General features: G+C 47.1%; 1 long non-coding RNA gene across 3 annotated transcripts in view; it reads left to right on the top strand.

The window, feature by feature from the left end:
• Positions 1-452: 452 nt before the first annotated feature.
• LOC106005587 overlaps positions 453-21,822 on the top strand; it is a 197,814-nt gene continuing 176,444 nt past the window's right edge. The window contains exons 1-2 of one of the 3 annotated variants that reach the window (XR_001179055.2): positions 453-835; positions 12,180-12,296. This is a non-coding gene — a long non-coding RNA (uncharacterized LOC106005587). The remainder of the gene's footprint in view (positions 836-12,179; positions 12,297-21,822) is intronic. The other 2 variants (XR_001179057.2, XR_001179056.2) reach the window with 2 other exon arrangements.

Consider the following 21,822-nt stretch of genomic DNA (forward strand, 5'->3'; position numbering starts at 1 on the left):
TTCATTTTGACTTTCTATCTGGATGATCAGATCTTCAAATGGAAGATTGATACCCCCTACTATTGTTGCATTGCTGTCTATTTCTGCCTTCAGATGTGTTATTATTTGCTTAATATATTCAGGTGCTGTGGTGATGAATGTATATATATTACAGTCATTATATATCTTCTTGATGGATTGACTCCTTTATCATTATACAATAACCTTTTTACTTAAAAGTGTATTTTAAGTAGTCTATTTTATGTATTTAAGTGCATTCTCTCAGTGGGAATGCAAGCTGGTGCAGCCACTCTGGAAAATAGTATGGGGGTTCCTCAAAAAGTTGAAAATAGAGCTACCCTATGACCCAGCAATTGCACTACTGGGTATTTACCCCAAAGATACAATGTAGTGATCCAAAGGGGCACGAGCACCCCAATGTCCATAGCAACAATGTCCACAATAGCCAAACTAGGGAAGGAGCCTACATGTCCGTCAACAGATGGATTATGGACATCCATCATCCATCATTCTTCTTTGTATTGACTACGGTTTTTTTCTTTGTGGTTGCTGTAAAGTTTATATGGTACACTTGTAACTGTCTTTATACTTATAACTGCCTCTTTTAATCTAGTAACAGCTTAAGTTTTGATCGTTTACAAAAACTGCCCTTTTATTTTTGACTGTCACAATTTACCTCTTCCTATTTGTGTATCTGTTAACAAATTACTGCAACCATAGTTACTTTTAACAGGGTGCCAAGGCATCGAGGTCACCCAGGAAGTCAGGCTACTCACTCTTGGTGCATCATGGGGAAGCTGGTGACCATGAAGTAGAGAGCTGACCATTTTCAAAGGTAGGTCACCCTGGGATCTATTGTATTTGTTAGATGGCCAGCACTTTGTAACTGAAGGTGCCCATTACTAACCACCTAAAGTGCCTCTGTTGCTCGTGTTCAACTGACTTACAGAACTACTGAGTTCTTGTTGGGTCCCTGGCATTAGGCCTGTTCAGCAGGCCCCAGACGGACAGAAACTGCCTCAGTACTTGGCTATGCCCTTGCTAAGCTGGAAACCACCTAGCTTTGGTGGGGAGGGGACTGAGGTCTGAGTTAGCTTCATAGAGCATTTCCGGTGTCCGTGTATTTCAACGTTCCTCACAACGAGGGTGAAAAATTAGGGTCTATGCCACTCTGGAGAAATAGAATGTCAGCCACACGTGTAGTCTGAACATTCTTTGATCACCCTATTTAGAAATGGAACAAGACCCAGAGAAATGAAAACATAGGTCTCTACAAAATCTTGTGTGTGACTGTTTGTAGTAGCGTTACTCAGAATAGCCAAAAGATGGAAAGAACTCCAATGTTTACCAGCTGATGAGTGGATAAACAAAATGTCCAGACACGGGAATATTATTTGGCAATAAAGAAAAATGAGGTACTGATACCTGCTATACCACAGATGAACCGTGAAAACATGCGGAGTGAAAGGAGCCAGACCCAAAAGACCCTATGTTGTATGATTTCACTTCTATGAAATGTCCGCAACAGGCAGATGCACAGGGACAGGAGGGAGAATGGTTGTGGACAAAGGGCTGAGGGAAAAGAACATGGGAGTGACTGCAAACACGTACCCAGTTTCTTTCTGAAGTGATGAAAATGTTCCAGAATTGATTGTGGTGATGGTGGTACACCTTTGTGGATCCACTACAAAATGAGTGAGTTACACACTTTTTAAAAGTTTTTTCAAAAAACATTTATTTATGTGAGAGAGCAAGAGTGGGAGTAGGGGGAGGGGCAAAAGGAGAGGGAGGAGCAGACTCCCTGCTGAGCAGGGAGCCCGATGAGGGACTCAGGCCCAGGAACCTGGGATCATGACCTGAATCAGAGTCAGAAGCTTAACTGCCTGAGCCACCCTGGCACCCCTCAGTTATTTAAGTAAGCTCTATAGCTGGTGTGGGGATTGAACTCATGACCCCGAAATCAAGAGCTGACTGCTCCTCTGAGTCAGCCAGGTACCCCGAGTTAACAGAAACAGTTTAAGAAGAAAAAAAAGAAGGGTACCTGGCTGACTCAGGTGGAGGACTGTGTGACTCTTGATCAAAACCTGTGGGGTTTTGAGAAATTACTTAAATAAGAAACTTAAAAAAAATAAAAAGGGGAAAAAAGAAACAGGTAATTTTACTAATATATTTTATTTGGAATGTCCAAAATAGTATTTAGAGATGTAATCAATGTAAACCATTATCAGTGAGAGATGTTACATTCTCTCTCTCTCTCTTTTTTCGTAATTAATCTTTGAACTCTGGCTTGTGTCTTATAGGTGTGGCCCAGCACTTTGAACTAGCCCAAGGGCTCAGTAGCTACATTCTGTCAGTGGCTTCCATATTGGAAGGTGCAGATCCTGCTAGTACTTAGACAGCAAAAGTCTGTCTGTCTTCCTGCTGCTCCTCCCTTACAAATACAAACAGGCTGGGGTCCAAATCACTTTTTGACACTTACTGGGAGTACAACTTTGGCCTGTTATTTAATCTTTCTAAATGGGTTTTCCTTTCTGTGAAATGGGCACAGTTAAAGAGGGATTGTGGTCGCGGTTAATTGAGATCATCAGTATAAAGTTATAGAATGGTGCTTGGCTTACAGGAGTCAATCAGTGTCAGCTGTTATTTTTTTTTTTCCTGACCTCACACATCGGGACAGCCTGTGTACTCATGTGGGAACGACTTGGGACCAGAGAACTTGGGCTCAAACCCTGGTCCTGCCGCATACAAGCTGGCTTGTGGAGAAGCCTGTTACATGTGCAGACTGGCCACACCCACAGCTCCCTCAGAGAGTTCTTCACTCTCAGTTACCCCACTTTGCACCTTAGGACCCAGGATGCAGCTGATTGGACAGGACTGGACACCCAGCTTAAGGGCAGACAACATCTAGGCTGATCAGAGGACTGTGAGGCAGCCCCATGTGAGAAATCCAACCCACAGGGAGACTGGGGACCAACTGAATTGTTCTGATCCTTTCTTTTGCTGATTCCTTTCTGTTCTATTTTTTTTTTTTTTAATTTAAATCTTGTTAGTTAACATACAGAGCAATATTGGTTTCTGGAGTAGACTTCAGTGATTCATCTCTTACATACAACAGCGAGTGCTCTCCTTAATCCCACCACTCATTTAGCCCATCTCCCTGCCCACCCCCCTCCATCAATCCTGAGTTTGTTTTACTGGTAAGAGTCACTTACAGCTTGTTTCCCTCTCTCCTTTTTTTCTTTTCTCCCTTCCTGTATGTTCATCTGTTTTCTGTCTTAAATCCCACACATGAATGAGATCATATGATGACTTATTTCACTTGCAGAATACACTCTAGCTCCATCCATGTATTGCACATGGCAAGATTTCATTCTTTTTGATGGCTGAATAATACTCTGTTGTATATATACATCACATCTTTTTTAAAAAAATTACTTATTTTAGAGAGAAAGAGAGTAGGGGGAGAGGCAAAGGGAGAGGGAGAGAGAATCCTCAAGCAGATCCCTTGCTGAGTGCAGAGCCTGATGTGGGGCTCAATCCCAGGACCGTGAAATCATGACCTGAGCCATAATCAAGAGTTGCCCTCCACCTGAGCCACCAGGTGCCCTGTATCTCATCCTCTTTACTCATCAGTTGATGGGCATTTTGGCTCTGTCCATAGTTTGGCTATTGATAACGCTGATATACACATCAGAGTGCTTGTACCCCTTTGAATCTTGCTTTTTATATCCTTTGGGTAAATACCCAGTAGGGCAATTGCTGGGTCATAGGGTAGCTCTATTTTTAACTTTCTGAGGAGCCTCCATACTCTTCTCCAGAGTAGCTGCACCAGTTTGCATTCCCACCAACAGTTCTTTTTCTGAATTTGAATATGAGACCAGAGGGAAGATTAGTGTCAATATGGAGGGCAGAAGCAGTGACACATGGAGAAGGAAAGCTCTAAGTCGAAGCCTTAAGTCAACACATGATGTGCGTGAGGAGGAGCCATTAATTAGCAGGAATTCTGAGTCAGCAGAAATGGAGACGGAGAGCAAGAGTGGGGACAGCAGAGGAACAGGCCAAGACCCAGAGATGCTGAGTCACCAGGGTAGTGGAGCCCTAGGGTAGCGGCCTGAGATGCTTCCCTCCCCACCCCCCACCGCCCCAATGAGGGGCATCCAAGAGTGTTGCCGCTGAGTTGGAGAGCTGCCCTCCAGTGACTAGAGCTGCTGCTGTAGCCCAAAGCGCTTTCACCCGCTAGGAGTTTGGGTGGCTGAGACTTTGGTCGTCCCAGGCTCCTAATGAAAGAATGTTTCTCTTCCTTGCAACCTACAAGAACCCGAGTGACAGCACCAGCCACCTCAAAGCTCCTCTGAGACTGTTTCCTTGCCTGTGGAATGGGGACAGCTGTGGCCTTTGGGTTCAGCGTCCTTCCTCGGGGCAGTGATTTTTATGTGACACTCTGCCTTTCTAGGCCTGCCAGTCATGGGACACAACTGGCCACATAATCCAGGCTGCCCTGGAGCGTCTCCACTGCAGCACCCTGTTTCTTATCTAGGAACACCTCCAGGGTATCTTGAGAGAGCGCTGGGATCTTCCTGTTTTCCGCGGCACATTTATCTAGCTCTTATGTTCTAGGACTTTCCAAATGGCCTTTACAGATCCCCTTTTTTTAAAATAAAGATTTTTATTTATTTATTTGACAGAGATCACAAGTAGTCAGAGAGGCAGGCACAGAGAGGTAGGCACAGAGAGGCACAGAGAGAGAGAGGAAGGGAAGCAGGCTCCCCACTGAGCAGAGAGCCCAATGTGGGGCTCGATCCCCGGACCCCGGGATCATGACCTGAGCCGAAGGCAGAGGCTTAACCCACTGAGCCAGGTGCCCCTCCCATTTTCTTTTTAAAGTAATAATGCTAACTGTACGCAAACCTTGCAGGGTTGTTTTGAAGTGAGACAAGTGACTCCCAGACAGATACAGCTTCTTGCCCCTGGTCGTCCCTCTGCTGCGCTTTCCTGTTCCACCTGACCTGCCTGCCCTCCCTACCTAACATCTCTCGGCCAAGTGTACCTGAAATAGCCCAGCCTCCAGTTTACTGTAAGCTTCACCGAGTCCTTGCCCAGCGCCTTTTCAGGCTTCATTTTCTCTTCATAAAAGCATATGTGAGATGACTCCTTAGGATCTAAATCAAACAGGGCTCCTCTCTGCAGTACCACAGCCTCCCTGTAGGTGGCAGCATGTCACCGCAAATGTCATGGAATAGGTGCTCCGGTGCTCAAGAGCGGACAGCAGAGGGCGTGTGTGATGCTGGGGGAGAGCGCTTGCTTGCCCCGGGGAGAGGAGGATGCAGGAAGTAGGAGGAAGGAAAGTGGACCCCCACTGGCCTTACGACAAAGGACACTCAAGGTTTGGAGCACAGGAGTCCGTGCACCCAATCCGTCCAGCCATCTGCCCACCCAACAAGTATTTTTTAAAATAAATTTTTAAAAGATTTTATGTATTTATTTGATAGAGATCACAAGCAGGTAGAGAGGCAGGCGGAACAAGGCTCCCCGCCAAGCAGAGAGCCCCATGCAGGGCTCGATCCCAGGACCCTGAGACCATGACCTGAGCCGAAGGCAGAGGCTTAACCCATGGAGCCATCTAGGCGCCCCCAACAAATATTTTTGAGAACCTGTGCTAGGCTCCAGAGATGGTGCAGTGAGCAAGACAGACATGCGTAGTCCTTTTCCTCCCGAAGCTGGCGCTCCTGTGCAGATACCCGCACTAGCCCCCAGCGGCCCTTATGTAGCGCACCTCTTTGCCTTCTGGGCTCGTTTTCGCATCTGCTGAATGGGATAATAAACCATGTAGCTCACAGGTCCGCGGTGAGGCTTAGGTGCTGGCTCCCGGTCTGTGCTTCTACCCTGGCCCTCAGTGCTCCCTCTCCCTTCGTAGGAACTGAACACTGCTGAACACTGCGGTCATCCGGGTGGGGGCTCAGTGTCCTCCTTGTAGCCAGGGAAAGCACCGGCTAGTCCCCCACTTCTGCAAAGTCTAGGTAGGCCTTGAACTTGAAGGAAACCCCCAGGCCTATGAGAAACCCCAGAAACGTCAGTGGTTTGAGTCTGACAGTTTGTATCTATTTTAGGTTTTGGTGAAATATTGCTAAGGAAAGAAGCTGGAGACATTATTCTACTGATACATACCATCCATGCTGATGTACATGTATGTGTATACATACCCGCATAGATGCACACCGACATACATTATATACACGCACATTTTGGTATGTGTCATACGTGCTGATATATGTACATGTGTACCTATCCATATATATACTCACACAGTGACGTCTGTCACGTATGCTGAGATACATGTATATGTATGCACACACATGTATACAAGTACACTGTGATATATGCATATATACACACGGATGTTCTGATATTGATATACAGATAGACATAGGTGTACACACATACATGCTGATATGTATAATCCACACACTATATACACATACGTGCTGATGAACACACACGTGCACACATATACACACAGGTGAATCATGCAGACACGCATTCCGTTATGTATCATATATGTAATACACACGTATCTGCACACACATATACACGTGCTGGTGTATTTTGTACATACTGACAGACATGCACAGGCACAATCACACTGATGTATATCATATCCATGCACACATACATACATATCAGAATAATCGACAGGACCTTTTACTGAGTGTCAAGGCTGCTTTTGTCCTTCTAGATGATTGTAAAGACTTTGGGCCTATCTGTCATGTCCCTGTTACTAGCATTTCTAATATCATTACCCTCTTTCTATTGTTACTATATCCTGCCCTTTTACTTTTTAATGTAAACTAGATGTCATCTGGGGGCCCTTTCCTGTCTTGGGATCTCAAAAAGGTTTCCCTGAAGGTCCTTTCTCATGCCCCCACCTCTGTCCCATTCCTGAGAAGGTCTCTGGGGCCTCTCTAGGATTTCTGCTAACTCCTGGCTTTTTGTGCCCCTGGGGCTCTGTTTGCTACTGGGCTGCCTCTGACTTGCAGCATATCACATTCTTCAAAAAAAAATTTTTTTTAATAGCAACAACCCCCAAATATTTATTAACACAATGCACACTAGTGAATTGTGAGTCTAACGGACCCTAAGGAGGCTTGTGGGAGGTGTTCTGGGAGAGATCACATGTCAGACGCCTGATGCCCTCCTACTGCCTGTTGCTCATAGCGTTGCCCACCGTCTCTCACCTCCCATTTGCTGATTGGCCCCAGGCACGCTGCGTCCTTCTCCATCCCTTATGCCAGTCCTATCCCTGGAGGACTGGGGATTCTTTGAGGCTGGGGAGCCAGATAGCAGCGAGCCCCCTGGAAACTCACATGGGGTGATTCCAGGCCCATGCTCTGTAGTCAGATGTTTGACCTGAGAAAGAGGGAAGATGGCGGGAGAAAGAACATCCAGAGTTGGCTTTGTTCCCCTTGAGTTTGCGATACCAAGTCAAAGCTCCACAGGCCTAGGTGTGGCATTAGGGGAGAGGACAGGGTGTGTGATGGGTCCAGAGTCAGGAGTGTGTGGTCATGATTAGCTGGTATCTGCAGCCTTGAGAAAAGATTCGTCTCTTAGAAAGCTAGTGCCGTCTGACCCCCAGGCCCTTGCACAGGGCTTGTCTGCAAGTCTCTTCCTCTCTTGCTTGGCCAGCTCCAAGCCTCCTGCGTAAGGCTTTCTCATCCATCTGGGCTGGATTAGGTGTCTTGGTTTGACTTCTTGTGAAAGAAGTCTAAGATCTCAGGCAAATGCACTTTTTCTGCTTAGACACCTCTGAGGCAGGGCTGCTTGAAGACCAAACATCTCAATGACAATATCACTTTGCTTTTTTTCTTCTCTGTTAATTGACTTAGATCTTGTGCTAAGGGACCCTGCCTGTGGGAGCTAGAGCCCGTTAGGAACAGGGCAGAGCGGGGCAGGTAAAGACTCTCTTGGCCTGGCATGTGATATGAGGAAGTCTAGGAATTAGGTGGTCTGACTTGGGGCCTGTTGAAGTGTTGAGACCCAGCTGTGAATGCAGAGCCGTCATTTAAAAGGGCAGGCTCAGAGAGGTGAAGTGACTTACGTGAGGCCACACAGCTTACTGGGTCAGAGCTGAGATGTGAACCCCGGGCATGGCTGACTTGGCACTGGGTTCTTTTCCATATAGGATTCATCCAGTCTCACCTAACTATTCTAGGAGAAGAGAAAGTGGTGAGGTGGGTTTGTGCTACAGGGGGAGGAGCTTGTTGGCTAGGACTGCAAGCTGGTGTTGGATCCCATGGGACTTTGGGGGTGAAGAAGTGGCAGGAGACCCCTGAAATTGAGATGCAGGCCCAAGACTCAAGGAGAGAGGAGCTGACAGAAAGAAGGCCCCGGTCAGGGCCGCTCATCTGTGGGCCTGTATAAGGGGGCCCAGGAGGTATGTGGGAGAAGGAAGTGGCATTCAGTCAGGACCACAGGAAGTTCCAGATTTTGTTTTGGAGTTGGAAAGTACCAGCAGTTCCTATTTTAACCGAAAACCAGAAGGAGATAAAGTTTTTTCTTTATAAAATAGAGACGAATGCAAAATTTGCACAGGAAGCGTGATCTGCACGGTGGGACCAGTCACCAAATAAATGTGGTAATCTCCAGAAGAACATCTGAAAATTCATTTGGAGAAGATTGGAGCCCAAAGCTATTTAAACCCAAAGTTCCTCCCAGAGGAGCCACCAGGACACAAGAGGAAGAGTTAGATGCTGGGCAAAACATAAAGAAAAGAAATGGCATCTTGGTGGCTCAGTCAGTTATCTGTCCGACTCTTTCTTGGTTTTGGCTCAGGTCATGATCTCATGGGCCGTGAGTGCAAGCCCCATGTCAGACTGTGCACTCAGTGGGGAGTCTGTTTGAAGGTTTTCTCCCTCTGTGCCTCCCCCCACTTACACTCTTTCTCTCTAAAATAAATAAATCTTAAAAAAAAAAAAAAAACAAAGTCCAATATGAAAACAAGAAAGCCCATCACAACCATCATTATCAACAGCAGCAGCAGTCACCGCTAGAGAGATATTCTAAGCATCTCATGACTTCCCATCTTCTTCAGGGTCAAAGCCATATCTTCTCACTGGCCTAAAAGGCCCCATGCCCTCTGGCTCTGCATTGCTCCTCTGACCCTCTCACTAGCTATCATTCTCCCCTCCCTCCTTCCCTCTTACCAGCTTCACTGGCCTCTGGTGTGGCTCTAACACATCAGGCTTCTTTCTGCCTCAGGACATTTGCCTGTGCTCTCTCTCCTGCCTGGAATGCTCTTCCCAGACATCCTTATAACATCCTCCCTCGCCTCCTGCTGGCTTTCTCAGAGGCCCTCTTCTCAACAAGATTGCCACCGATGACATGTCTAAATTTGCAATGCCCCTTCTCCTTCCTCCACTCCTGTGGATCCTTACCCACTTCCGTGTCTAAAGGTTTCCCCACAGGACTTCTTGCCATAGTCATACCAGATCTTTCTGTTTCTTGTGTATCTCTCTCCACAGGAATGTAAGCTCCATGAGCCCATGGGATTCTAGAGCACTGCCTGGCACAGAGTAGGCAGATACAGATATCTCAGTATCTGATAACACAGATATCTCAGTATCTGTTCTTGAATTACGGCGTCATGGATGAAGATTCATGCTTCAGAGCTGTGGGCTGAAGCACCGCATCTAATATGGCTGTTTTGGGGAGTTCTATTCTGAGGGAGTCTGGCTTTGAGGGTTCCCAGGACCTAGGGTGTGACACTCGACTCCTTGGGCAGTATCTGCGACCAATACCTGATTGGTGGGTGACAGGAGGTGGGGGAGGTGGGGACTCAGTCTCAACCTAATAATCCCATCCCTGTGGAAATCACCGCTAGCTCACCGCTAACGGGATGAGTAGAACAGCTTCTTTAGTCACTACTGAGAATATCCTAGTCTCTGTGACCAAACAGCTCACAGTTTTTCGTTGGGAAGAAAGGAAGATGTGTAGAAAGGAGGAGGCACCATCTTAGAGGGACGAGTATCAAGATGTTGACGTTGAGTTCCTCAGAGTAATGGATTCGCGATGCCCCAGGTCAAGGAAATTACGTCCGTCCAGTCAGGGGCTGTCTACACAGTTTCCCACTAATTGTCACCAGGTGCTCTGGTAGGGTAATGAGTTTGGGGGCACAGGGGACTTGGATGTGGTGAGCCAAGAGGATCGTTTTGGTTTTTGATCTGAGGTAGGCTAAACTTTAGGATCCTTCTTTTTGTTCCAGAAGGCTTCTTCTTTGGCCAGAGTTGTATTGATCCAGAGAGTGCTGGACCAGGGAAAATGTGCAAAGATGCGGACCTGGGGTTGGGCCACCAAGCCTGGACCCCAGGGGGCTAGAAGTTGCCTAGTTGAAGGACTTACTCTTGGACTCCTTATTCCTCACATGGAATCTGTCACCAAATCCATCCGTTTTGCCTTCACAGCATCTCTCAGCTCTGTCCACTTCTCTTCACCTCCGCTGCCACCATCTCCTCTCACCTGGTGACCATGGTGGCTGCCTCACTGGCCTCTCTCTTCTTCCCTTATTCTTTTCCGTCATCACCCAACCCTGAGAGGTTACACTGTGAAGGTGACAGTCATCTGCTCTACAAACTCTAGTGGCTCCTGATATCTTGAAGATAAAAGACCAAAATCCTCAGCATCATCCCACACTGTCTGCCCCCGCCCTCCCCCCTGCCCCCCATTTCTCAGCTTGGTCTTTCACCACTTCCTCCTGCCCAACTCAGTGACCCAGCTTCCATGTAGTTCATGACCTCATGTTTTACTCTAGGACTTTGGCCTTGTTTCCTTTGCATGGAATGACCTTTCTTGTCCTTTGCCAGGCTGGCTCCTTGTCCTTTAGGTCTCTGCTCAGGTGTCTCATTTCCAGGAAACCCTGTCTGATGCCACTCTCCTTTTGCCCTAAGAAGAGATTAGTGTGGCAGACTGCATTTTCCAAAGATGGTGGCAACACTGTCTCTTGTCCCCCATGCTCTTCTTACAAGGTGACCTTGACATTCTTCCCATGGTGGGGGGGGAGTGGGACACTATGTCCTCTCTCTTGCATTTGGGCAAACTTACATTTGGGCAAACCTTGCATTGGGTAAATGCTTCTACCCAGAGAGTATAGCAAGAGTGATGCTTTGTGACCCCTGAGCCCGGAGCACAATATTGCCATGCACTTCTGTCTTTTCTTGGGGCCCAGTCCCAGGATGTGAGGAAGTCCAAATTAACCCACATGGAAAGACTTCCTGGAGAAGTTCCTGTAGGTGTTCTGGATAATACACCAGTGGAGGTCCTAACCCACAACCTGCACTAACAGCAGATGTGCCTGACGATGCCTCCAGATGATTCCATTAGGTTGCCTAGTACCCCCAACCCTAGACTGAGGTTTTTGTGTTTTTTTAAAGATTTTATTTATTTATTTGACATAGAGAAAGATCACAAGTAGGCAGAGAAGCAGGTGGGGGGTGGGGGGAAGCAGGCTCCCTATTGAGCAGAGAGCCTGATGTGGGGCTTGATTCCAGGACCCTGAGATCATGAACTGAGTCAAAGGCAGAGGCTTTAACCCACTGAACCATCCAGGAGCCCCCCCCCCAGACCGAGTTTTAATTGCTTGTTTAAAATATACATTCTCGGGGCATCTGGGTGGCTCAGTCAGTTAAGCTTCTGCCTTCAGCTCAGGTCGTGATCCCAGGGCCCTGGGATCCAACCCTGAGTTGGGCTCCCTGATCAGTCGGGGGTCTGCTTTTCCCTCTCCTTCTACCCCTCCCCCCACACTCATGCTCTCTCTCTCTCACAAATAAATAATAAATAAAATCATTAAGGAAATAAAATATACAGTCTCCTCCTCTAAGAAGAATACAAAACTAAAGCCCCCTCAGCCACCATCCCTACAACCCACCCCTCACTGTTATCAACGTGGTTTGTATCCTTAAGGACCTGAAAATACTCATACCTACATCTGTATGAGCCTTTACTTTTGTTTTAAAAAAGCCAACCACACACCATGCTGTAATGGGTATTTCGCAACTTGATTTTTTTTTTTTTTCACTCGGCACACACTCGGCAGTGTGTTTCTAAGACCAGCCCTTGCTAGTCCGTATAGATCTCGTTAATTTCTTGGAGCTCCTATATAGATTTTTAAAATTTCTTACCTTTTTCCCAAGCCATTCCTGTGCTCCTGGACACTTGGGTTGCATCTACTTCTTTGCTTCTGCAAACAGCACCTCGGTGAACCTCCTGGATGGCCTCCTCATGCCTACCTGCATGGCGGGATTCTGGAGGTCAGTATTTCTCAATGTGGCCGCAGATAGAATCCACCCAGAAACTTTATAATCACACCAGTGCCTCACCCTCAAAGATTCTTAATTAATTTCCTAAGATTTTTTTTTCTAAAGATTTATTTATGTATTTATTAGACAGAGATCACAAGTAGGCAGAGAGACAGGCAGAGAGAGGAGGAAGCAAGCTCCCTGCTGAGCAGAGAGCCCGATGCGGGGCTCGATCCCAGGACCCTGAGATCATGGCCTGAGCTGAAGGCAGAGGCTTTAACCCACTGAGCCCACCCAGGCGCCCCAATTTCCTAAGATTTTTAAGATTTTCTGAAACCTTGACAGATTTCACTTGACTGATAGGTCAACACCAGTGGTTCTAGAAGCTTCCAAGTGGTTTGAATGTGTGTCCGGGGTTGCGACCCACTGCTCAGGGGTGTACTGTGGGGGTGAAGATGGTAGAATCATTCTGTTGAGTGGGACGCGCAAGCCCATCTTTATTAGGCGCCGCCCCATGGCTTTTCCAGGAGGCCGGCGGGATTGGTGTCCTCCCTGGCAGCGTGTGAGTCAACAGTGATTGTTTCTGCACTAATGGATGAATGCAAGTCGCTGCAGCGCGGGGAGCCAGAGCCCCTCACCACTGTACAAACGGCCTCCGAGGGGGCCCATCCCTTGGCGACAGCCCGTGAACTTCTGGGCTGCAACAAGCATGCAATGTCCCTAGGTGGCAGTGTGGGACAGCTGCTCTGGGCTCCGGACGCAAGTCTGGATTCTAGTTCAGACCTGGTCTCTGCGCCCCAGCGTGTGGTTACCCATTGTGCCCCCTGCTAAGCATCAGCTTCTCACTCTTGAAGGAAGGAAAGCTTTGACACTGCCCTGTGCAAGGTTGCTGTCACACTCCCCCGTGGTCTGGGTGGAGAGCTGGATCCAGCCGTGTGGGCAGAGCATGGGCTCCAGAACCACCTTCTTCATCTGCCCTGCACCTGGGCCCCTTCTCAGAGTCATGTTTTTTGTTTTTTTAAAAAAAGATTTTTATTTACTTATTTGACAGAGAGCCAGTGAAAGAGGGAACACAAGCAGGGGATTGGGAGAGGGAGAAACAGGCTTCCTGCCGAGCAGGGAGCCCATGCGGGGGTCTCGATCGGAGGACCCTGGGACCATGACCTGAGCGGAAGGCAGCCACTTGACGACTGGTCCACCCAGGCGCCCCCAGAGTCATGTTTTTAATATGGAATCCAGAGGATTACAAAGGCAGTCAGATGTATGTGTGTCAATACACACACATTTTTAAGGTTTATTGAGGTTTAACTTACAAAAATTAACTGACAAAGTTTATTGTGGCTGAATTGATATTTACACAATGTGATGATTGGATATTTGTGTACACTATGAAAGGGTTTCCACCATCCAGTTAGTTAAGACGCCCATCACCTCACATACTTACACTGCCTACCCCCCTACCCCCCGCCTAGTTTCGTGAGAACATTTAAATTCTACTCTCTAAGCAAATGTCAGCGATAAAATACCATGTGTTCCCATGTTACACATCAGGTCCTCAGAGCTCACTTGTCTCGTCACTGGAAGCCTGACCCCTTTCTCCTTCCCTCCACCCTCCAGCCCTTGGCAACCGCTGTCCTAGTCTCTGTTTCTATGATTTTGACTTTCTTTTTTTTTTTTTAGGTTCCACATGTAAGTGGACCATCCAGTATTTGCTTTCTCCATCTTGCTTATTTCAGGCAACCAATTATGGCCAAATACACTTACCAAAATATTACAGAGCCACACTGTGCTATAGCAATCGGCGTGCTTCTTTATTAACAGACCACATAACAAGACCTGGTGGTGGGGCAGCTACGTTATTATGATGGTAATTGCAAGGCAGTGATGAGTGTAAATGATATAGTCCAAGATATCCGCAACAAATGTCACGGGACATGAAACTCTATTTGGTTCCAGTTGGTGACAGAGTTGCAGGGGCTGGGGCCAGAGCTACAGTTTGCTGCCAAACCTTCATAACGGAAGGAAATGCAACTTTTCAGTTAGATGTTAAGAAATTAAGCGGCAATACCTTTCTTCATCCCGGTTCACCAACCCCAGGTGAAGAGCCCCTGTTGGAGTCTAATAGACCAGGGCACCAACCCCAGTGCTCCAGCTTCCTATGTGAAACATTCGTGTGAATCATTCTTCCTCCCTATGCCTCGGGTTTCTCATCTATAAAATGGGCGTGAGACCAGTGAGCTCACAGTCACAGCTGCCGGGAAGAGTACACACGATCGGCCAAATTCAGCACACACTTATCTATTTAAGATTTTATTTTACTGTGCGAAGGACATTTCACATGACATCTACCCTCTTGACAAACAAGAAGAACAAGAAGATGACAGATTTTTTTTTTTTTTTAAGATTTTATTTATTTGTTTGACAGAGAGATAGGAGAGCACAAGTAGGCAGAGTGGCAGGCAGAGGGGAAGGAGAGGCAGGCACCCCGCTGAGCAGGGATTCCCAACGTGGGGCTTGATCCCAAGACCCTGGGATCATGACCTGAGTGGAACAAAGGCAGACCCTTAACTCGCTGAGTCACCCAGGTGTCCCAAAGTTGACAGATCTTGGCAAGGATATAGAAAGATCAGAACCCTTGCATACGGTCGGTGAGAGCACACAAAGGGGCAGCTACTATAGGAGACGGTTTGGCATTCCCTGAACAATGAAGAACAACTCTCCAGTGATCTCATTTTGGGGTATTTATACAAAAGGATCGAAATCGGGACCTCGAGGAGATACCAGCATGCCCAAGATCCCTGCAGCACCACCCATACTAGCCTAAGATACGGCAAATGTCTGTTGACAGATGAGCAGATCAAGAAAAGCTGGGGTATATATACAACAGAATAGAAAAGCATTAGAAAAGAAGGAAATGTGGCACGCCGCGGTGACAGGGATAGGCATGCTGAACGTTCATGGAGAACCACTGTGCGCATGGGCTGTCTTTTGGGGCTGGAACTCAGGATGCAATGAGAGAGGCAAAGTCCCTGCCCTCACGGGATTTACATTCTAGGGGCAGAGACCGTGAACCCGGAGGCATATAGACGTGGTTTCAAGTAAGAACGAGGGCTGTGAAGCAGGCGGAGCAGGAGATAGGATAACGAACTGCCGACATTAGGGGAATCAGGGACTCCTAACACACGCAAGTGGTATTAATGCATGCGGGGGAGAGTGTGTTTGGAGCTCCTGGCACAGTTCCTGGCACACAGTGTAGGCTCAAGGCATGTTGGCCATAGCGATGCTGCATCTGCAGACCCCTCCCACCCCTCCCACCCCCTGAGGCTGGCAGTTCCCCAGGGGCGCCGACCCCCCAGCTCGCTGTGCCTACCGTACTTGGAGCCAGCAGAGCGTGGGGGCGATGTGGGCGGGGAGACGGCCACGTCCCTGTCAGAACAGGATCTGAGGGAAGCAGGTCTGATTAAAGGAAGATAAAGTCTTCTCTCCGCTGTGTCATGCGGGGAGAGCGAAGCAATCAATAGGTCTCACAGGTCAGTGGAGGGTGCTTGGAATGTGGCAGCACGGGGCTTTTTAATTAAAGCTCTAAGTGCAAGAAAAGGTAACTGCCTTCTTTCGGCAGCTTGTGTTTCTGTCTGCCTGCCAGAAACTGAACAAGTCAATGCAGTTCCAGAGACCCCAAGGGTCTTGACGAGGTGGCCTCAGGTTTGGGGAGGGGCAGACTCTGCCAGGATGAACATCTGGATGGCCAGGGCGACAGGTGCCAATTGTGCAGGCAAAGGTGCCGACTTTGACCTTTAGACACCCACCACAGCTGGGATCAGTCAGTTGCACTTTCTGGGAAGGCAGTGGCCTTCCGGATTCGTCTCCCAAATCAGTGGGTCTGTCCAAAGATGTCAGGGCTACTTTAAACAAGATATTTCCTTTGATTATGAAACAGAACCTCGCCACTTAAGGTGTGGTCCACAGGCCAGCAGCGTTGGCATCAGCTCCTGGGACAAGGTCAGAAGTGGCGATTCTCAGGCCCTGCCCCAAACCTCCCATAAGAATCCGCATTTTAACGAGATCCTTAGGAAATTTGTGGGCACAGTCGAGTGTGAGGAACACTGAGATTAGGAGACCTGAAGGCAAATCAGTCCGTTGCCAAGGTGTAGACCTTATTTAAATCCTGAAAAGAAAGTTAAAAAAAAAAAAAATGTATGACATTCATGAGACAGTTTGAACACTTACGTATTTGAGGACAATAACAATGATTAATTTGGCAGCTGTGATGATGGTTGTGTGGTTGTATTAAAAAACAGCTCTTATCTTTTAGAATTACACTTAGAAATACCTAAAGGTGAAATGAGGTTTTTTTGGAGGTGGTGGGGGGGGGGTGTCTGGCATTTGTTGCAAAACGCTGGTGGAGGCAGAGCCTGGGGTGTGGATGGGGTAGGTCCGGCCATGGGTTGATGGCTCAGAGCCCTCGGTCTGGCATATGAAGATGTTGTTTGTTTACATAGCATGTGTTTTTAAAAAAATTAAGAATGAAATACAACATTCTGATCCGAGGCACATAAAACATGAAGGAATTATGAAGGAATAATGATGCAAGTAAACATTCATTTTTGGCTGCCCGCCCCCCCCCAACAGGAACCCCTTCCCTAGAGTATCTCCTACCCTCCCATTCTCTTGGTCGGTGTCACCCCTGCCCCTGCCCACCCATGGAGTCACCTGGGAAGGCTTTACAAAATAGCAGCGCTGAGACCCTCCAGGGAAAACCGAATCCCGGGGCACAGAAGCTGGGACAGGTGAGCCCAGGTGAGTCTAAGACGCATCCCAGTTGAGAATGAGTGTGTCGACCTTTTCATGTAAATCAGGAGATCTTTGTGCTTGAGTTTTTCAATGAATTTACGTCTCTGCTGTGCCACACAGGCCATTTCACAGACTGTTTCTCACGGGGGACTCTTCAGTTTCTCATGCTGGAGAGTTTTGTAAACATAGGGGCCTTGGGCAGTGGACATTGGACCCCATGTTTGAAAACCATGACAGGAGTTACCACTTACTGAGCGTTTTCTCCATGCCTGGCACTGTGCCATACATGTTACATATTTATTACATTTACTGGGAGGTCAGCATCACTGACCCTATTTTATTGATGGCTTAGGGAGACTGTGTGGTTGGGCCAAGGTCACCCAATCGGGAAAGCGCAGAGTGTCTGACTCATTGCTTTTCACCATCCTGTCATGCTGTTCATGATGGAGCTTGAGGGAAGAGTTTAGGGTCATTCCATAACCCACGAAGATCTGGGACTGAATGACCTTTACTACTGAAGTTATGTGCCTTTGGGGCGCCTGGGTGGCTCAGTCGGTTAGGCATCTGACTCTTGATTTCACCTCAGGTCATGATCTCAGGGTCATGGGATAAAGCCCCATGTTGGGCTTCATGCTCGGTGGGGAGTCTTCTTGGGATTCTCTCTCTCTTCCCCTCTCCCTCTGCCTCCCCCCACCCCACCCATGTTCTTTCTCTCTCTCTCTCAATAAATAAATCTTTAAAAAGGAAGTATATGCCATCGGTAAAAATCCTTTTGAGCTGAGTTGCGTATGTCAGATGGGGACACTGCTGCTCTGTGTTTTCCAGCCGACAACCTCTTACTAATCTGTCATAGGTGCATCAATTGTCACAGGACGGGGAGGCAGGAAATGCCTCTGCATTTCAAGTGACCTCCTGGCTAAAACTGAGTGAGTCATGCCCTCCTCCAGCTTCACAGAGTGCTTGTCCAGGCCTCTAAGAGCAGTTGGCGGGAGCCCTGCCCTCACCGTGCAAGGCATCCGCCTGGTAAGGCCAGGCACTATTTTGTAGTTATTTTGGTGTCTAAAGAACCCAGCTCACGGGTAGTGCATGTCTGTGGCTAGAATGATAGGGTGAGGGTTCTATGCAACCACTGAAGCTTTGGCCAAAGCACGTGATCTAATGATCTAATGGCCCATGGGCAGAGCTGCATGAGGCAGATGCAGGACAGTGGTGAGGACCTGGGGCTCTCAAATCCCAAATTCGTGGGTTTAAATCCCAGCACTGCCACTTCAGAGCTGAAGGACCTGGGGCAGGTTAGCTTACTTCTCTAGGCCGCCTTTGCCTCCCCTGAAAATTGAGGGCAACAATAATATTGCCTCTCAGGGTTCTCATCAGGATGGGATAGGTTAATATTTAAAAATTGCTTAGACCATGCCTGGCAGTGCTGTGCGGAGCTGGAGGCAAAAGAAGTTGGTAATAGTGGCTCTGTCTTTACTGACAACTTTTATATAAAAATATTTTTGCTTTCATTTTGATTTTTTTGGAATATTGCACCAAAATATTATTTATCTTGATGACTGGGTTTTTTTGGTGCCCTCTTCAATTTTGCACCCAATGGCAAGTGCCTTACTGGCCTCACCCTCATCCTGGCTCTGGCCCTTAGGAAGCAACATGCAAGTTTTCATTGGTCTGGAGGGCCTCAGTGTCATTATATGAAAAAAAATTTCTGTCTGTACACCACTTGTGCAGCAACTCCCATGCTGCTCTGGTCCTGGGGATGGAACTGCGGATGTTCACAACCATGGTTCGTGCCCTCTGGGAGGTGGCGACTCATTGCTAATAATCATCACTAATGGAGCACTTACTGTATGCCAAGCATGGTGCAAGTGATACTTCCAGGAATCCCTACAGTGATTTCTTAGAGGGAATCATTATATTCATTTTGCAGATGAAGGCCCTGGACTTACAGCAGATCAAGCAACTTCTCCTCGGCCACAAAGTTAAGAGGGGGAGACCCCAGTCTTTCCGGCTCCAACATCCAAGCTCTCTTTGCCCATGATCTTGGAATGAGGTGGGAACTTTGTTCATACCTTCTGCAAGAGCATCTTGGATGCTGAAGGAATCAGTTGGATTTTTCTGGAAATTTCGTTGTGGGGTTTCTCTAAATATTCATTTCTCAGGAGGCTCCAAATCTTAGACCAGGAAGGGCCATGGGATGGGCCTCCCCCTTTCAGAGATGGTTCAAGCAGCCACCTGTCATCCGCCTGTTCCCTCCAGGGAAAAGCACACAGTGTTGAAAAATCTCTGAGAACAAGGGACTGGCTTGTCCTTCAGACCCCCAAATTGTGTGATAATAAGTGTGGATTGTTTTAAGCCGGCAGCAGATAGCCCCCCAGGCAGCGGGCTTCGACCGAAATTCAGAGCAGCATTTCCCCAAGAGTTTCTGTTAGACAGCTGTCCTCCCATCCCCTGGCTTCTTCCAGCAGCCTGGAAGAGGCCCTTCAGGGGCCTGGACCTGGTGGCAATGGCCGCGCCCACTGCAAAGGTCTATGGTGACATTTGAGATGAACGTCTGAAGTTCAAGACTGGCACACAGTAGGTCAGCCTCCTTCTTTCTGACCAGGGGCGCCTCCCCCTTGGAAAGATAAGAAATTGTTCCAGAGCGACAATAGCTACAATTTATAAAGCTTACCGTGTATTAAGTACTTTCCACCCATAACTTCATTTAACCCACAAAAATAGCTACTCTTATCATCACCTGTTCTGTAGGTGACGGAAGAAGGTTCAGGGAGCATCTAAATAATGTATACAAGGTCACATCTCTCACAGGTGTTTGTCCTGTGGGACCATGCTTTCCAAGACAGTGGCCACTGGCTACATGTGGCCACTGAGCGTGGCAAGTATGCCCTAGTGTGAAGAAAGGAGTGAATTTTAAATTTTATTTAACTTTAATTTACACTGAATTTAAAAATGGAAGCAGTGTAAAGTATTTTTTCTGTGAAAACAACTTGATTGTTTTAGCGGGATTCCATTTCACTTTAACTGTTGAAAATTTAATGTCCAAATTGAAACTGTTATAAAATGCCCATGAGCTTTAGAAGACCTAGTATATATAACAAAAGAATGTAAAACAGCTCATTAATAATTTTGTGAAAAGTTTATTTATTTATTTAAGTAATCTCTACACCCAACGTGGGGCTCGAACTCAACCCCGAGATCAGAAGTCACAGGCTCTTCTGACCAAGCCAGCCAGGTGCCCCTCTTTTAATGATTTCTTAATATTGATTACATGTTGAGATGATAATATCCTGGATATAGTAAGCCAAATAAAACATTATTAAAATTAATTTTACCTTTTAACAAAACTTCATAAAAGTGGCCACTGCAAAATTTAGAACAAGTGTGTTTTAATGTGGTTTGCAATGTTATTCTATTGGACCAGCACTGAGCTGGAGTATGAACCCAGAAAGTCTGTGTCTGGGGTTCAGGATTTTGACCATTATATGATATCTTCTGCCCCTTGAGTGCAGAAGTGTGTGAAGCGGTGTACCTGTTTGGAGAGTAAAGGCTGGAGCGACCCTGAGAATTCTCTAGAATTTCAGACGCCTCTTCCTCCAATATCTGGTATCACCTTTCAAGACCTAGTTCTACCCAGAGTGGCCTTTTGGATGTAATGACTTTCCAGCAACATCAACTACCCAAGAGTTTCTATTGGACAGGAGGAGAGCTTCCTTCATTCTCTTTCCTCTGTCCCATCATTCAACAAAGGCTATTGAATTTCTAATATGTGCCGGGCCCCGTGAACAAAAAACAGAAAACACCCCCTGTCCTCATGGAGTTGATAGTCTACTGGGGAATCCAAAAATAAAAAAGAAAAATATATAAAATTATAGGAACTTCGTGATGAATGCCAAGAAGAAACAAGGAAGTGGGTGGGAGGTGTTGGGGACTGTATTAGTTTCTTATGGCTGCTGTAACAAATGACTAAAATGTAATGGCTTAAAACAATCCACACTTATTATCACACAATTTGGGGGTCTGAAGTCTAAAGTGGGTCTTCTCGGCTGCCTTCCTTTTGGCGGATCCAGGGGAGAATCCATTTCCTTGCCTTGCGCAGCTTGTAAAGGCTATTATACTCCTTGGTTCCTGGCCCTGCAACACTTTGACCTCTGCATCCTTGTCATATCTTCTTTTTTGACCCTGGCTGCTCTGCCTCCCTCTAAAAGTACCCTTGTGATGTGATCTGGCTCACCCAGACCATCTCCTCATCTCAAAATCCTTATTTAATCACATCTGCAACATTTGCAGACTCCCTTTTGCTATAAAAGATAACGTAGTTATAGGTTCCAGGATCAGGATGTGGACCTCTTTGAAGGAGAATGTTATTCTGTCTACCACAGGGGCTAAAATTTGAGATAAGGTGGCCAGGGAAGGATTCACTGAGATGACATATGAGTAAAGACCTGAGGGAGTAAGGGAGTATGCAGATACTTGGTGAAAGAGCCTTCTGGACAGGAAAATCATGTGCAAAGGTCCTGAGGTGGAAGTATGGCTAGTATGTTTGAAGATGAGCAGAGAAGCCAGCATGTCTGCAGCAAAGAGATCCAGCAGAATGGTAGGAACTGAGATCAGAGAGGTAATATGGAGTGGGCATAGGAGGGGAGAGCCAGGTCACTAGATGACTTTAAGAAATGTACCTTATAGGGGCACCTGGGTGGCTCAGTTGGTTAAGCACCTAAATCCTGATTTTGGCTCAGGTCATGATCTG

The sequence above is a fragment of the Mustela putorius genome, unplaced genomic scaffold (genome assembly GCF_011764305.1).
Source record: "Mustela putorius furo isolate JIRA1106 unplaced genomic scaffold, ASM1176430v1.1 tig00004007_pilon_pilon_pilon, whole genome shotgun sequence".
Taxonomy (NCBI): Eukaryota; Metazoa; Chordata; class Mammalia; order Carnivora; family Mustelidae; genus Mustela; species Mustela putorius.